The sequence below is a fragment of the Octopus sinensis genome, unplaced genomic scaffold (assembly GCF_006345805.1).
Source record: "Octopus sinensis unplaced genomic scaffold, ASM634580v1 Contig15011, whole genome shotgun sequence".
Classification (NCBI taxonomy): domain Eukaryota; kingdom Metazoa; phylum Mollusca; class Cephalopoda; order Octopoda; family Octopodidae; genus Octopus; species Octopus sinensis.
This window is the reverse complement of record NW_021833466.1, coordinates 1-5,000: the sequence shown is the minus strand read 5'-3', so window position 1 is coordinate 5,000 and position 5,000 is coordinate 1. Positions and strand designations below refer to the sequence as shown.

The 5,000-nt window shown below is 29.3% G+C and overlaps 1 long non-coding RNA gene across 1 annotated transcript in view; it reads left to right on the top strand.

Annotated features, from left to right (window-relative positions):
• LOC118761549 overlaps positions 1-3,695 on the top strand; it is a 12,364-nt gene extending 8,669 nt beyond the window's left edge. Inside the window, exon 3 of the long non-coding RNA XR_004997463.1 lies at positions 3,686-3,695. This is a non-coding gene — a long non-coding RNA (uncharacterized LOC118761549). The remainder of the gene's footprint in view (positions 1-3,685) is intronic.
• Positions 3,696-5,000: the final 1,305 nt, after the last annotated feature.

Below are 5,000 nucleotides of genomic sequence, written 5' to 3'. Positions count from 1 at the left end.
CGGCCGTAAGATTTTATACATAAGTTTTATATATATTTAGGATTCCTTATGAATCATTTTACATTCGCTTTTTTATCTTCCTCTTCATTGAATCAAATTCGAACATTCGGACTTCACAGATACATTTATGGAATTATATTTTTGTATATTTATATTTATGAATTTTTATGTGTTTATAAATTTTAATATGTCTATGAATTTTTATACATTTATAAATTTTCGTGTATATCTTATATATCATATGTATGTCTATGTATGTCTATTGAACACCATGGAGAATTTCGTAACTATGGATTGAATGAATATATACACCGACGTTTGAATTCCTCTTCTCTCCTAAATTTTATGTATGTGTGTGTGTGTGTGTGTGTGTGTGTGTGTGTGTGTGTGTGTGTGTATGAAGGTAATTTTATAACTTAGTAAAAGCGAAAAAATTAAAAATAGCACTGCTGGTGGAAGTGCTCAGGTAAGACTGAGACAAAAACAAAAAACAAATTGAAGAATATAATGAATAAACGCTCTCATTGGTCAAAAGTAATTTAATAACATTCCCATTTTATCACAATATCAAACATGAATATATATTAAATATATATATATATATATATATATATATATATATATATATATATATATATATATATATATATATATATATAAGCATATATATTATATATATATATATTAAATATATAAATTTGAAAAAAACACCTTTTATCAATTCAATAATGAAAAATTAAATTACATATTATAGAAGTAATTTAAATTACATATTAAGATTACATATTATAGAAAGATTAAATATAAGATAAAGCATATAACGATGATTAAGTTATGTGCAAAAAAATAAATAAAACGTATATATTTGGTAGAATAACGAACGTGTTCGTGGCTATATTTAAGAAATGATAAAAGAAAAATAATAGTAGTGGGAGTAAAATCACTTCCTTATAAATATAACCACTCTTCAGGTTAAATATAACAACAATAATAAAATAATTAATTAGATAAATTAATAAATATACGTAAAAAATCATGTAAAATATGAAATATCTTAACAAATATATTCTTGTTTAAAAAATAAGATACAATTAGTTAAAATATTTAAAACAAATTATATATATATAATATATATATATATATATATATATATATATAATAATAAGATACAAAAATACATTAAATGAAAACTAAATACTACAATTTAAACTATATACATTAAATCAAATTATTAATTAATTTATTTATTTAATAAACAACCAAATAAAGTATCATGCCCATTAAGTAATTTATACTAAAAACCTTAATGTTAAGTAATATACACAATACTAGTACAAGCCATAGATACTGGAACCAAAAATAGGAAATGGTTCAAATATACACACTTCCATTAGATAAATTAACTATATTATTAATATATTCGTATTATCTATAGATTTACTATTTCACTCCATAATATAGTTGACCAAAATATCAATTGTTATAAAACTAATTTACTTACATTTAATACTACGTAATAAATATACCACCTAATTTTTAAATAATGTATTAAATAATAAATATTGTATTGTCTTACAAAACTAATTCTCAAATTAAATCATGTGTACTACGTTAAATCCCATTATAAAAATAATAATAAACCATACTAAATAAATAGATATCTATTTATTTAGCATGCTTTATTATTATTTTATAAAGAGATTTAACGTATTAAACATAATTTAATTTGAGAATTAGTTTTGTAAGACAATACAATATTTATTGTTTATACACCTATCTTCGTCTTTTGTGTTGTCTGTAAAGTTCAACTATATATATATATATATAAACCTCCTAAAACTAGAAGCCTTTCATTAAGGATTATCCTGGCATAATCAGACTACCAATAAAGGACAATCAAGCAATACCAATATATGTGTTATCATGTTCATTGTTTTATCTTGGTATAAAAGATGGACTACAGCAAATATTCTGCTCAATACCACAAATTTGCTTGTCAGTTGTTTGACCTTAACCAGTTGAGCATGTCCCTTAGTGGCTGATGATATGTGCATCTCCTATCACGAGCAGAAGTAGTGGGGGAGCATCATAGCCATGTGTTGAGATCGATTCTTTGGGGTTAGAATAATTCACCTCTGGAAACATGGGTGTTTCGTTCAACATCCTTAAACAATCCTTATTCAGGGAACTTTTGAGCGGGATGGGTCGCTCAACCAGAAGAAAATTCTAACTGGGCCCCACCTGCAAGGTCATGTGCTGTTTATCTTGATATGAGATAACCATATCGCGCACATATGGTTGTGATGTATGTGCCTAGTATACCCTTATCAGACGGGTAGTCATGATGGGTATACTGGGCTTCGTATATTTTACCCCAGTGTCACTTTGATGGTATGCACAGCTCTCTCACTCAATGATAATAATATTAATAATAATAAGTTTCTGATTTAGGCAAAAGGCAAGCTATTCTGAAGAGGGGTAGCTAGTCAATGCCATCAACCCTAGTACATTACTAATCTTTTATTTTTATCAACTCAAAGGAATGAAAGGCAAAATTAACCTGGGCGGAATTTGAACTTAGAACGTAGCGGCAGAGGAAATACCTATTTCTTTACAACCCACAAGGGGCTAAACACAGAGGGAACAAACAAGGACAGACAAAGGTATTAAGTCGATTACATCGACCCCCAGTGCGTAACTGGTACTTAATTTATCGACCCCGAAAGGATGAAAGGCAAAGTCGACCTCAGCGGAATTTGAACTCACAACGTAACGGCAGACGAAATACCGCTAAGCATTTCGCCCAGCGTGCTAACGATTCTGCCAGCTCACCGCCTTTGAATGAGTTAATAATAATGGCTTTTAATTTAAGAACAAGGCCGGCAAATTTTGAAGTGAGTCAGTTAGCCGATATCATCGATCTCAACTACTTTTCTGGTCATTGTCATGGGAGTTGTTGTTGTTGTAGCTATTGCTGTTGTTGTTGTTGTTGTTGTTGTTGTTATTGTTAACCTTGTTATCGTTGTTAGTATTGTGTTTGTAGTTGTTATTGTTGTTGGTGTTGTTACTGCTCTTGTACATCTTACTCTTCTTTTCATTGTTGCTATTGTTGCTGTCGTGGCAGCTAGCGCTGTTGTTGTTGTAGTTGTTCTTGGTGTCACCGGTGTTACTGTCACTCTTAAAGTTAATATAATATCGATTTTCCTCTTCACATCATCTCATCCCATGCGATTGTTGCGTATGCATATGTGAGTCTGTATAAATGTATATAAATGTATATATATATATGTATATATTTATATGAACATATATATGTATAAGTTTGTGTATGTATATATATGTATATACATACACATATGGATATACATATACATATATATATATATGTATGTACATATAAATATATACATGCATATGTATATAAATATGTATATGTATATACATATATTTGCATATATACATGTATATATATGTATATACATATATACATGTAAATGTATATAAATATGTATATGTATATATATATGCGTATGTATATATATATATATATATATATATATATTTATATATATATACATATACATATACATATATATATATATGAATATACATATATATATTATACATATAAATATATATATTTATATACATATACATACATATATATATATATATATACATGTAGGCATATATATATATGTGTGTGAGTGTATGCGTAAGTGTGTATATGTGTGTATGTGTGTGTATATATGATTACGCATGTGTGCATATATGTGTATCTATATTTATATATGTCTGTGTCTGTGTGTATTTATTATCTTCTTTAATTATTCAGCTCCAAATATTTCTATACAATTAACAATTCACAACAAATTTCCACTTCATTTCACTTGAAATTTCTACTTTAATAAATATATATTATATGTGTGTGGTGTGTGTGTGTTGTGTGGTATTATATATATATATATATATATATATATATATATATAGATATATATATAATATAAATTCATTAATAATCGATATATCTCGATATTTTCTCACAATCCTATCATATCAGTTACCTGTGATTCATTTATTGAATATTTTGTATTGTGTTCGATAGGTGTGTGTGTGTGTGTGGTTGTAGTGGCTATCATCTAGTTACCAATGCGACGGCAACCACGGCTTCATACAGGCACAGTCGAGACAGCCCGCGAAACTTGGTACAACACGCCATCACTACCACTACGACATCCACTAACCTCACAAACGCTACCACCGCCACCGTTTCCACCATCACCACCACCACCACCACACAAAAGGAAGAAGTATGGAAAACTCCTTTTTTCATTAATTAACCAGGATATTAATACTGAATGTAATATTGATTAGACGCTTGCTGGATGAGTGGACCGATTATTTGGTGGTGGGGGTTAATTTGCTTGGATCGTAGGCTGATTGCTAGGTTGGTGGGCTCATTGGTTGATTGTTGACTTGATTGCTTGGTTGTTGAGTTGATTGTTAGGTAGACGAGTTGGCTGTTTGGTTATTGTGTCGGTTGATTGATTGATTGATTGAGTGAGTGAGTGAATGATTAATTGATTGAGTGATTAATTGATTGAGTGATTGATTTATTAATTGATGATTGATTGATTGAGTGAGTGAGTGATTGAGTGAGTGATTGAATGATTAATTGATTGAGTGATTGATTTATTAATTGATTGAGTGAAGTGAGTGAGTGTGAGTGAGTGAGTGAGTGAATGATTAATTGAGTGAGTGAATGATTAATTGATTGAGTGATTGATTTATTAATTGATTGATTGATTGATTATTTGATCGCTTCCTTGCTTTGTTGTTTGCTTGCTCGGCTGATTGGTATACACTGATTAATATTGAGTTTAGAATTATGCGAGGAGGCGCTGTAAAAGTTCTTGGCTTTAAGAGTGTCGCGAAAGGGCCTGGCTGGAGGCCAAACCTTCCGAGTCCTCTTACAGGGCTTAGACAAAACTGAATGACCT